Consider the following 13,645-nt stretch of genomic DNA (forward strand, 5'->3'; position numbering starts at 1 on the left):
TTTGAGTAAATTCTCTTATCAGTGTGGCTGGTCATATATTGTCAGGATAGTGTGTAGCAAGCAGGCTTTAAAGCAGGCAGGCTGCTCCCCCCACCTTCTTCTGGTTCAGATGCCTTCTCTGTGGAAAATCCCCAAACCCCCTCTCCTGACCTTCAGGAATGGGTAAAACTGCAGGCAAGCAAGAAAAGACATTCCTGGGATAGAAACCCCCTCTCCTAGCCTTCAGGACTGGGTGAAACTGCAGGCAAGTGAGATAAGACACCTGGGATGGGGACCCTCCCCTAATAGCTCATCTGCTTCTATAACCCGTTTTACTCCTTAAACTGAAAAATTGTTTGTCCTTTAACATTGCTGGTGGCCATATTAAGTTTACCTTATCTCTAGCATGTAATACAGTCTACAAAAGCTAAAGTTGCCTTTTGTTCCAGGCTCAGACTTTCAGAGACTATTTGGCTGAGCCCTGTGGCCATAAAAATAAAATCTACTTCCTGCAACTTCAGAGTCTCAGCCTGGTTTATTCTATTTCTAAATAATATTCCAGGAGGCTTGTCCCTCTTTTTGCACAAGTGGACTGTCTGAAATTCTTATTGGCATCCCATATAGAGTTTAAATTATTTCTGTTTCTCCTTTAGAATAATGTCCCTTCAGCTTTCTATTTAAGGAAATTCACCACACCATTTTTTTTTGTGCATATTTGAACCTCCCAAATATAAGCCTCCAGAGGATATTTCTTTTCTTTATTCTTATTTTATTTAAAAAGATATTTCTTTTCTTTATTCTTATTTTATTTAAAATAGTCTTCTGGAGTCTCTTATGAATGGAACAATTAAAAATGAACAAGGTGAGAGAAGTGAGATTTATTCCTACATACTGGGCCATGGTACTTATGGTAGGCCTGGAAAGGGAGTGCTTAGCTGTTGGGTATGAAGTGTAACAGAACAGACTTTACCTCCTGAAACTGCTGCTTAAAATTCAGATCAGTCAAGGAACAAACGTCACAACAACCAAGAAGACCAAAGAAGAGTATACTTAAGTTGAAGACACAACACTTGATCTGAAACAAGAAGTATGTGCTTATTCAACAGCTTTGAAAGAGCACTTCCAATCGCTGCTAGTAATTTTTGTTTTCTTCAGTGCTGTACTGTGAGATTGTCTGGTACAGCAGAAGTTGTATTCCTTATTAGTTTGATAGATTATTTTCTCTCCCTTTTTTTAATACAAGCAACTTTCATCTTTGAAACATGTGCTGAAAAAGAAGAATCATCAAATAACTGCTGAAAGTGAAATAACAGTTGTTTATCACTGCAAGATGAGCTTTGATCTGAATCTTCTCTACAACAATGAACACAAAGGGTACCCCAATGATACTTCAGTAGCACTGTGTGAAACTGGGGTTATCAAAAAAGTGCTAACCTCTTATGGATTTACTCAGTGTTTGGAACATCAAGCTAGACTTTTCTTCCACTGTTCACAATATAGTGGCAACCTGCAAGATTTAAAAGTAGGAGGTGATATGGAAGTTGAATTGTCATTTGTCTGGCAGATCAGGAAACTCATTGCTGTTAAACTGGTGAAGATAAAACCAAAAGTCCTCCCTAAAGAAAGAATTAAGTGACAAGAAGTGTTTTATCTGACTTATACCCCTGAAGATGTCAAAGGGAAATTTCAACTGGAAACTGGAGATAAAATAAACTTTGTGTTGCCTCCCGGCCAGAGGGACATCTGTGCCTGGGAATAAAGTAATTCCCCTATTTCCCCTGTCTTGAGAAGTTGCAGGCATTCATGAGGTTAAGCCTTTCTATAAGCTCTTTTACAAGCTCTGTTGAGCAAACAGCTAACAAATGTTCCAGTTGATTTGCAATTGTTGTTTACCCTCGGGCTGGAGGGAGTAAAACTTCATGGATTATTGCATGCAGAAGTTTCCCCCCCTGTCAAGGGGGTAGGGAGGAAACGGGTGTGACCTGGGGGTGGTGACCTGCTAGATAAGGGAAGCTCTGAGGATACAAAGGGGAGGCAAGAAAACAGAATAAAGATCTGACTCCCAAGAAGCAGGGAGCCCTGAGTGATGGAACCATACTTGTCTCCTGAGTGCTGATTTCTTAAATCAACCTCGACGCCCCTCTCCTGACTCGGCTTCAAGAGCCGGACGCGGCACTTTGTAATTGATAACAGTAAACATACTGATGCTGTTAGTGCTCATAGTATTATGCCATTGAAAAAGAAACAAGGCCACTGTAAGGGAACGGTTTGTGCTGTGAAGGAGGCATTTGGCTTAAGTCAAAGAGATGATGTTTGTTCTAGTTTGCTAGCTGCCAGAATGCAATAGACCAGAAACAGAATGGCTTCTAAAAAGGGGAATTTAATAAGTTGCTAGTTTACAGTTCTAAGGCCAAGAAAATGTCCCAATTAAAGCAAGTCAATAGAAATGTCCAATCTAAGGCATCCAGGGAAGGATACCTTGGTTCAAGAAGGCCAATTAAGTTCAAGGTTTCTCTCTCAAGTGGAATGGCACATGGTGAACATGGTCAGGGTTTCTCAGTCATCTGGAAAGGCATGTAGCATACATGGCATCATCTGCTGGCTTTCTCTCCTGACTTCCTGATTCATGAAGCTCCCCAGGAGGCATTTTCCTTCTTCATTTCTAAAGGTCACTGGCTGATAGACTCTGCTTCTCATGGCTATATCATTCTCTGCACTCTCAGAAATCTCTCTTTCTCCAAAATGTTTCCTCTTTTATAGGACTTCAGAAACTAATCAAGACCCACTCAAATGGGTGGAGACATGATTCCAGCTAATCCAGTTTAACAACCACTTTTGATTAAATCACACCTCCAGGGAGATGATCTAATTACATTTTCAAACATACAATACTGAATAGGGATTAGAAGAAATGGTTGCCTTTACAAAATAGGATTAGGATTAAAACATGGCTTTTCTAGGGTACATACATCATTTCCAACCAGCACATTCCACCCTCTGGACTCTAAAAAAGGTGTTTTCCCTCTATACAAAGTACATTCATTCCATAACAATATCAGAGAACCTTAAACCATTTCAGTAACATTAAAAATACAATACAAGTTTAAAACCAGCACAAAATCTCAAAGTTAGTTACAAGCAAGGTCTATCCTAAGGCAAAATTCTCCTCCAGCCCTGGACCTATAAACACTCAAAACAAATTATTTGCTGCCAACATACAAAGGAGGAATATTCATACGATACATATACCCATTTCCATAAGGAGGAAGGAATGCAGGGGTCACAGGACCCAAGCATTTTCAACAACCCCCAGGGCAAAGTCCATTATATTTCAAAATTTAGTCATTTATCTTCAGGGCTTTTGAAAGCGGCAGTCCCAACCTTTCCAAAGGCCTGCACAGAGGCCTGCCTCTCTCCAAACACAGCCTTGGGGGGACATTGGGGAGATTCTCAGCTCCATCCATTCCAAGGATTGAGGCTGCACCCAGGCTCTCTGTCATCTCCAGGGCACATGCTCAACCCCTCCATGTGGTGGCAGCCAGGCTCTCCCCACACCCCAAGGAATGTGCTTCACATATAGTGAATGACCCATTGCCAAGACACATCAAAGTTGATTTTGTGGTTCCTAAAGAAGTTTCCTTTGGAGACCAAGATACAAAATCCAAGGTGACTGTCATGGTCAGGTTTACATGTCAACTTGGCCAGGTGGTGGTACCTGTTTGTCTGGTTGGGCAAGTGCTGGCCTGTCTTTTGCTATGCAGACATTTCATAGAATTAAATCATGATCACATTGGCTACATCCACAGCTGATCCCATTTGTAATTAGCCAAAGAAATTGTCTTCTTTAATGAGTGATGCTAAATCTAATCACTGAAAGCCTTTTAAGGAGGATTCAGAAGAGACAGGCTCCTCTTGCTTCAGCTGGTGAGCCTGTCCTGTGGAGTTCATCCAAACCCTCCATCAGAATCATCATCTTCACAGCCTACCCCATGGATTTTGGACTCTATGTTCCCATGGCTATGTGAGGCACTTTTATAAATTTTATATTTGCAAGTGTTCCCTGTTGTTTCTGTTTCTCTGGAGAACCCTAACTAATACAACTTGGTACCAAGAGTGGTTCTTAAGAAACAGAATGTTAAAAATGAGTTTTTATGAATGGTTTTCTACTCTGACTGGACACAAAGGCACTAAGGACTCTGATTCCCATAATCAGAATGACATTGCCAATCCATGGAGTGAGCTGGGAAATTAGATAGTCAAAATATCACCATTCAATTCTTCTAATGCTTCAGTTGTATGAACTCAGGCTCTGGGGATTAATGTTTTTGACATCTTTACAGAGTTTTGTGGAAATAGGAGGTATAAAAATGTTGGGTGGTTGTTGTTAGATGCACTGTATACATTAATCACTGAAAGGGATAGGCTTAAGGCTTCAAATGAGAAGCTTAAGCACTGCTTGAAAGATGTAAATGATTCTTTGAGTGTCCTGAAGGAAAAATCTTATTTTTAGCCATAGACTTGAGATCTTTGAAAATCAGACTCAGAATCTTATTGTTAGAGTAGCAACTTCACAACATGAACTGAAATCTCAATCTTGCATGGTGTCTGCCATTAAAGTGAGGGCATTGATTGGAAAGGAGTGGGACCTGAAAAATGGGATGGTGACATATGGATTGATAATGATGTCGACGGCAAAGTTGAAACCCCAGTTCATGCTGAGTCATCTCAAGATAACCCTGTAATAGTCTGCCCTGAGGGCATAGCTGCCCCACCTCCAGGCTGCTTTGAGTAATTGGACACCAATTACTGGACACCCTGAAGGGATTAATTTTATCTTTATGAATATTTCCTGTTGATTCTGTTTCTCTAGGGAACCCTAACTAACACAGTGACCTTGCTGGAAGGTAACCATGTTATGTTTACTATTTCAAAATACCAATGTGACTAACTAGAATAAGAAAACAACATAGAAGTTCTATCAAATACATTTCAGTTCACAAATGAAGCCAGAGAAATGGGTGAGATTGCTGCCATGAGAGACGGTTTTGGTTTCACCAAGTGTGTGGACTGGGGTGCTCACATGTTCTTCCACTTCAGTGTAATTCTTGATAGGAATCAGATACATATTGCAGATGAAGTGGGGTTTACTGTGGTTCCTGATATGTTCTCTGCCCAAAGGAATCATGGTAGCAGGATTAAAAAAACTTCCTGAGGGCATAGCTTCATTCCATTTTCCTTCAGATCATTATTTCCTGTGCACAGTAGAAAAAAGAAGCCACCTTTTCCAATTTTAAAATCACTAACCCAAATAAAGGCAAAGAGAAGGAGGCTGAAGATGTCATTATTACTTATGATGAATGTGGGGTAAAACTGACTATTGCTTTACAAGTCAAAGATGCTAAATCTAAAAGGAGTAGATTGCAGCTTGTTCACAACTTTTAGGTCATAATTTAAATTCCAAGAGGCTCTTGGGTTCTTTGGCAACTTTGAAGGATAATTTGGATTTATTGCAATGGCTAGTCATGATAAGGGGTTATTTTTCCATTGCAGTGAGTTCCCAGGTGATTTTGATAGGTTGAAACTGGGAAAGTGGTGGAGTACAGCTTGTCCAATGGCAAAGACAACAAAGTCAGTGCAGAAAAAGTGAACGAAACACACTCAGTGAATGGCATTACTGAGGAAACTGATCCCACCATCTACTGTGGAAAATCCTTGATCCAACACAAACTGAGTACCAAGGAATGATTGAGGTCATGAAGGAGGGAGATATGAAAGGTGAGGTCTATCCATTTGGCATAGTTGGGATGGCTAACAAAGGGGATTGCCTACAGAAAGGGGAGAGTATCATTTTAGTTGTGAGTCCTGGACTAAAATGCACGTTGGCCTACAACATCACACCCCTGAGTAGGACCACAGTGGAGTATGTGAAAGATCAGTTTGGCTTCAATGGCTAAGAGGTAGGACTTAGCAAGCAACTCTTTCTCCATGTGAAAGAAGTTCAGAATGGTATTGAGCTACAGATAAGGTGGAGTTCTCAGTGATTCTTAATCAGCACACTGACAAGTGCAGTGCCTGTAATGTTTGGTGAGTCTATGATGGCCCAAAGGCTGTTGCAGCTCTAAGACCTGATTGGTTGGTCAATCACTTGAAACATATCACCCTGGGTGATGTCAGTGCTCCTTGCCTAAGGGTTCTTTGTCTGCCTAGGGGACCAGATAACTCAATGGGATTGGGTGCAGAAAGAAATATAAAGCTAGTGTCATTGACTAACCACATGCACAAAGCACACCATTAATCCACTATGATCAAGTTGGGGGGATTCTGATGAAGGGTTCTGATTATCTCCCTCTTCATCCCTCCTAAAATCTGAAATACTTATTCTATTGAGCTATTATACCGGTTTTAGTATCTTCCTCATGTTATATTTAAAAAAATAAATTTAAGAATATCATTTTAAAATTTTTAAAAAATGAATAAGGTAAATACTATGCAGTAGCCTACACTTTCCATATGATTTTTAAATGTAGGATATTATATAAGATATAATATGAAGATATGTACTGTCCTCCAAATTGATCTTTAAATGAAATACTAATCAAAATCCCTTTAGTTCTTTGTGCTTTTGAATTAATTAATAGCCTAATTATTTAATTCAAATGAAAATGTAAAAACAAAGACCACACACAAAACATAACAATTGAAAAAACAAAACTAGCAAGCCAGCATAAATAACAACAAAAAGCCAGTAAAGGCATGTATCATGGCTTTTAATAAAGCTAAATTATTTTAAATAATGGTGTATGGGTTTAAAATGATAAAGTTTAGCAGTGGAAAGGAATATTATATCCATAAACAGAAAAAAATTATGGTCAACCCATTTATAACAAATATGACTCTGTAGGTTGAAGGGAAAATATATCTTTTCAGTAGTAGCTACTGTGTTATTTATATATCTATAAGGACAGAATGCTTTGTTAATCTAAAATTCACATGATCCAAAAAATAATTTTCATATATATTACATTCATAAATACAGAAAGTAAGGTAATGAAGGATGTAGAGAAAACTTCAGAGAAAGTTTTGTTGATTTTGGAGGAGGACCTACTTTCTTAAACTGCAGTCAGCACCAGTCAAGTTCTTTAGAAAAGATTTTGCAATGGAATGTATTTAAATTAAGAACTTCTTTACAGCAAAAGACACCAAACAGAGATTGAAGTTACCTCATAGGGTGAGGGAATATATTTGCAAAAATATAGACCTGACAAATTTCTATGATCAATATTCAGAATATATAAAGAACTTCTCAAATTAAAAATGTAAATGTAGAAAGCCCATTTGAAATTTGAGCAAAAACCTTAGCTCACATGTCACTTAAGAGGATATGAATATGACCAATAAGGATGTAAATGCTTTCCAACTTCCTAAATCATCAGGAAATTGAAAATTGAGCCATGTGAGACATAATTACACTGTCACAGAATTTTTTAAAAATGATACAAGCATTAATCTGCTAATACAAAATAGTTGTAAGCATGTGGACCATCAATAAGCTTCATACACTGCTGGTTAATGTGGTGTTCTAGTTTGCTAGCTGCCAGAATGCAATATACCAGAAATAGAATGGCTTTCAAAAAGGGGATTTGAAAATGTATTTTTATTGATAAACGACATAGAAACTAAGCATTCTTAACATACAAATATTCCATACATGGTATACATACACAATCAGTGGCTCACCACTGATTTTATTTTATTCATCATCATGATCATTTCTTAGAACATTTGCATCACTCCAGAAAAAGAAACAAGAAGAAATCTCATGCATACCATACTTCTTACACCTCTCTCTCGTTGACTGCTAGCATTTCCATTTTTTTTTCCCACTGGATAGAGACACTTTAATTAAATAATCTTTTCAATAGTTAGCTGTAAGTACAGTTGTGAAAATGTGATCTTTCCTTTTTTCCCCTGCTTTGGTAAACACACAAGTTTGTTACAAGAATAATGCAAAAATGTATAAATTAATTCATTGTAAGTCTCTGAAATATGACCAACTCTCCCTCACCCATATACAAAGTTAAAAAGAAAGGTGGGTATTTAAAAACAGAAACTCATTCCTGGTTTCAATCAAGTCCTTTCCCTAAGTTTTAATTTCCAACTGAAGTCTCGGTTGTAGGAAAAACAATTTGTAGAGTCCAACACTTACTTTCTTGAGGAGAGGGCAATCCTGTCTCTTTAACCCCAAGCTGGGTGAAGATAGTGGCCATCTTCTTCTATTCCCCCTGCTATATCTAGAATTTAACATTTAGTACGTGTTTCCCGGTTTAGTCCGAGGGTGCCTCTATTACTTCCTCCTCTTTCCTCCTTGGTGCTGTCCTCCTTTTCTCTTACCACCCAAGCCAGGTGGCCCAGAATGCATCTTGCCCCTCAAGCCCCCTCTCCTCTTCCCTCCCTGGCTGGGCAGGGCCCCTTTCCTCTTGCCCCCAGGACCCTGTTGGCCCCACTTTCTCTTGCCCTTTTGGTTCATTTTTCTCCACTTGGCGGCTTCCTCCTGGTCCTCCTCCCTCATTTGCTTACTGGAGGCCCTTGTTAATGTCCAGCTGAGGCTTCTTGCTGTTCATGACTCGCAGTAGCTCTGACTGGTTCTTCTTGGCTGCAAAGTCCCCAAACATTCCATACATGGTATACAAGCAGTGGCTCACCACTGATTTTATTTTATTCATCACCATGATCATTTCTTAGAACATTTGCATCACTCCAGAAAAAGAAACAAAAAGAAACAAGAAAAAAGTCTCATGCATACCATACCTCTTACACCTCTCTCTCATTGACTGCTAGTATTTCCATCTACCCAATTTATTTTGACATTTGTTCCTTCTATTATTTATTTTTAATCCATATTTTTTACTAATCTGTGCATACCATAGATAAAAGAAACATCAGACACAAGGTTTTCACAATCACACAGTCATATTGTGAAAGCTATATTGTTATACAATCATCTTCAAGAAACATGGCTACTGGAACACAGCTCTACAGTTTCAGGCACTTCCCTCTAATCTCACTAATAAACCTTAAACTGAAAAAAGGGGATATCTATAAAATGTGTAAGAATAACCTCTAGGATAACCTCACAACTCTGAAATCTCTCAGCCATTGACACTTTATTTTGTCTCATTTCTCTCTTCCCTCTTTCAGTTGAGAAGTTTTTCTCAATCCCTTGATGCTGAGTCCCAGGTCCTTCTAGGATTTTTGTCCCACATTGCCAGGGAGCTTTACAGGCCTTGGAGTTATGCCCCATATAGAGAGGGAAAGGGCAGTGAGTTTGCTTGCTGTGTTAGTGGAGAGAGAGATAGGCCACAACTGAACAACAAAAGAGGTTCTCTGGGGATGACTGTTATGCTTAATTTTAAGTAGGCTTAATTTACCCTTTGTGGGGATAAGTTTTATATGAACAAACCCCAAGATTGAGGGAGGGACAACCCTCAATAACCTTTGAGGGGATAAGTTGTTGAGGGACAACCTATTAGTTTGGTTGTCCCCATTACTTGCGAGAATATAAGAAATGCTCCAAAGGGGTAAGTTGAATTTTCCCCCTTTCTTGCCATTCCCCTAAGGGGACTCTGCAAATATTTCTTTATTCACTATTCAAATCAATTGTCCATCTTTACTTCTGGCTTCATTTGTGCTCCCAGCCCTCCTCCCTCTATCATTCTCACATTCAGCTTCATTCAGTGTAATAATATTATTGTGCTACAATTAGGTAGCATTGCACTATCCATTTCTGAATTTTTACAATTTAAGAAGTTGCTAGTTTACAGTTCTAAGGCTGTGAAGTTGTCCAAATTAAAACAAGTCTATAGAAATGTACAATCTAAGGCATCCAGGGAAAGATACCTTGGTCAAGAAGGCCAATGCCATTCAGCATTTCTTCTCAGCTGGAAGGGCACATGGCTAACATGGCAGGATCTGCTACTTTGTCTCCAGGCCTCTTGCTTTATGAAGCTTCCTGGAATGTATATCCTCCTTCATCTCCAAAGGCTGCTGGCTGGTGGGCTCTGTGGTTCTATTGCCCCTCTGGCATGGTTCTGCAGCTCTCTTCTTGTTCTCAAAAGAGGAACCCTCTCCAAAATGTCTCTAATCAAGATCCAGGTAGAATGGGTGGCGATACATCCCCATCTAATCAAGTTTAATGCCCACAATTAATTAAGTCACATCTCTGTGGAGATAACCTAATTGAGTTTCCAACCTATAGTACTGAACAGGGATTAGAAGAAATGGTTGCTCCCACAAGATTGATTAAGATTAAAACATGGCTTTTCTAGAGTATAAATCCTTCCAAAACCAGCACAAGTGGCAATTGGTATAACCACTTTGAAAATTTTGTAGTGTCTACTAAATGCAAATATATGCACATGCACATACTATATTTCATTTCTACATTTTTTACCTAACTGGAAAATATAATGTCTTAATGCAAAAGAAATATTTATAACAGCAATTCTTTCTATAACAGAAAGGTGAAAACTCCCCAAAGGCCTCACATCAGTCAAATGAATAATTTGAGGTATATTTATAAATTGGAACATTGTCCGAGAATGAGAGTGAAAAAGCTACAATACATGCAATTATATGGAGGAAACTCAAACATACAAAAAGGGTATAGATAGAACATCTACAAAAAATGCATGCAGATTTTTCCATTTGAGATAATAAATATAATGTTAAAATCAGGGTAATGAGTTGGGGGGTAGTGTTTGGAAAAAGATAGGAAAGCAGTTTCTAGGGTATGATTCGTATTCTGTTTCTGGATCTTGCTAGCATTTGTGCTTATAATTTATAAAGTTTCTCTTAATGTGTTGGTCATACAGAATTCACAGATCTCTATTAAAATAATCAATATTTAAATTGATGCATTTGGTTAATTTACATTTAATGCAACTACTAATACATTTGGGGCTTACATACCTTCTTACTCTTTTTCTACTTGAACCATTGGTTGTATATCCTTTTCTCTCTCCTTTACTGTCTTCCTTTTGAGTAATCCATGGTTTTATTACTCAGTTTTGTATTTTAGTGCTTACCAAAGATATCACTCAATACATTTTAAACCAATTGTTGTCTATTGCAAATTATTACTATTACCAAATCCTTGATAATGCTAGAACCTTATCACAGTTTCATTGCTCTCCATTTCTTGGTTTTCACCTGAGATTCTTTCAATTCCAGTTATAAAATTCTGTTTATTGTATGTGTTAGTATGTTAGACCACAATAGATTGTCTCAGTTACTATTCTACATAATGTCATCTTTCACCTTCACTTTTTTTTTCTTGGTATGCTGTATGATGGGGGGGCATATTTCATTCCTTTTCTATGTGAGTATCTCATTTTGCAGTATCATTGTTGAATTTTTGCTTGTTTTGTTTTCTGTGTGTTTGCTTATTTTGTGGGGGGGAAGTGCACGGGCTGTGAATTGAACCCATGGCAGGTGAGAATTCTACCACTGAACTACCCTTGCATCCCTCATCTTCATTTTTTTTTTAAGTAATAATACATTTTAATAGAGTTATCATGGCAGGTTCTCTTTCTAATTTCCTCTTACCTTCTTGTGATTTGTTGCCTTTTGTTATGAAAATATTTTAAGAACTTTTAAGCTCCTTGAAAAATACTTGATGTTCTTTTTGTTGATGCAAAATACTAATAAACTTTTTCATCAAAGGAAAAATGATTGCAGACAAAAGAATATATTTACTTGAGGGAAGAGATGAAAGAAATTCATTCTTTTCTCATTATGCTTCTTTCTAACTTGGTGCTACCCCAAGGAGTATGAGAATTTGCTCCAAGCTTAGTGTCCAGCTGATGAACAGAACTGACACTTGATTGCATGAAGTTTAACAGTGTTTGTTGTTTGCTTTCTGCATTTGGGGATCATATTCTGTCAGGATGTAAAAAAATATTAAAGATTACATTTTTAAATAAGTAGTTCACAATCAAGGTATTTATAAATACACATGAAACTTATTCAAAGTATAACCTATTCTGGAATTAAAAGGTTGTGTTTATAACTCAGTAGGTAAACTAGTTTGGAATGCTTCAGACCAGGCTCAGTTGACACAAGATATTTTAAGTTGATATTGTAAGGAGTGGTCTGTTTCACCAGTTTCATATGAACTTAAAAATATGACTGGTATTTGATTAATTCTGAATCTAAGTTAGTTATATGTCTTATACCACTAAAACATGCTTTCCTGCTATCTGTAGGTTTTAGTAGAGTTGTTCCTAGAATTTAGAATACAAAATCAAGTAACTTTAGCATTGACTTATTTTGCATTTCTGTTACTTTTCCTTTTTTTGCTTGCAGACTTAAACTGAATTGCAGCTTTGTACTTAATAAATTAGTATTAAAATAAAGGCAGTTTAATAGTGCTATAGAAAATTTGGAAAATAGAGAGAGGGGAATAAATTGTAAAGGATAGAATTTGGGTAGTCATCTTAAAAAACACGTGGTTCTTAACGTATTTGAGACCACCTTTTGCACATTGCTTTATGTGACTGTTCTTTGCTACGTGACTAGTTTGATCATTCTGCCTTGGTAGAAAGATTGGATGCTTATTCTTTAACAGCTAGAGATGTTGTAGAGATGACTTTCACTGTGAATGAGTTTAAAATGGAAGATAGCATTGCTACTAGTTCATTCTATTACCTTTAAGAGTAGAACTACTTTTTGATATAAAAATAACATTAGACTAAAAAGATAGTTTGAATGAGTTACACATGTTCTAGCTGACAATAATCTTTATGGTCTACCAGCATCTGGTTTAGACATGAGACCCTTATAATTAGCCAGTTTTTTGGTCTTTGTCTTTCAGGAAGATTTATAGTGTACCTCAGGTAGTATCAGTTAGCCAGCAGAAGACTGAATGGATAGCACTTTTAAATTGAGAAATATTATGTCTCCCTGAAACCAATATTATTTTAAAAAAATGACAAATATTATTTTCCCTCATTCATTTGACATTATGGAAAACTAGAATACAAACAAATCTAAACAAGCTTAAGCTTCTTGAATATGGCTTTTAGAGTCTTAAGACAGATGAGAAGAACCTAGGCTTTAGATGGGACAGGCTTGTGGTGTGTTCTGAACTATTAGACAAGGAAGAATTATTAGGTTGTGTGCCTTTTTTTAAACTTTTATTTAAGTAAACAAACACATTTAGAACCACCAAAAATGTATGTTTGTTAGTGTAATCATAGGCATATTTAAATAAAGTATTCATATAATCATTGTAAAACCTGTGCTTTTGCACAGGCTTGTGTAAATTTTGAGCCAATTTAAACTTAGGGCAACAAGGAAAAAATCTACACATTCAGATAGCAAAGTTCTTAAATTCTAGGTAGTAAAAACTAACTTATATACCATTTGATCAGCTTTCACAACTGTGAATGTTCTCAGAATATCAAGTAGAAGGTACTTACAAATATCTGCATTGCTATATATTAGCAATATATAGCAATATATAAAATATACCAGATATTTTCATTATTTCAGGAAAATATGAGGATACAAATATTTTTTACAGTTTTTTACAGCTAATATGTGGAAATCTTAACCACCTAAAATGGGTATCTTAGTTAGTTTATACATAGGCATGTTAAAAAATGTT

General features: G+C 37.2%; 1 pseudogene; it reads left to right on the top strand.

Moving 5' to 3' along the window:
* The first annotated feature begins 1,309 nt into the window (after positions 1 to 1,309).
* LOC143690608 (cold shock domain-containing protein E1-like) lies at positions 1,310 to 6,274 on the top strand (annotated as a pseudogene).
* Positions 6,275 to 13,645: the final 7,371 nt, after the last annotated feature.

This window comes from Tamandua tetradactyla, chromosome 7 (assembly GCF_023851605.1).
Source record: "Tamandua tetradactyla isolate mTamTet1 chromosome 7, mTamTet1.pri, whole genome shotgun sequence".
In the NCBI taxonomy this organism is placed as follows: domain Eukaryota; kingdom Metazoa; phylum Chordata; class Mammalia; order Pilosa; family Myrmecophagidae; genus Tamandua; species Tamandua tetradactyla.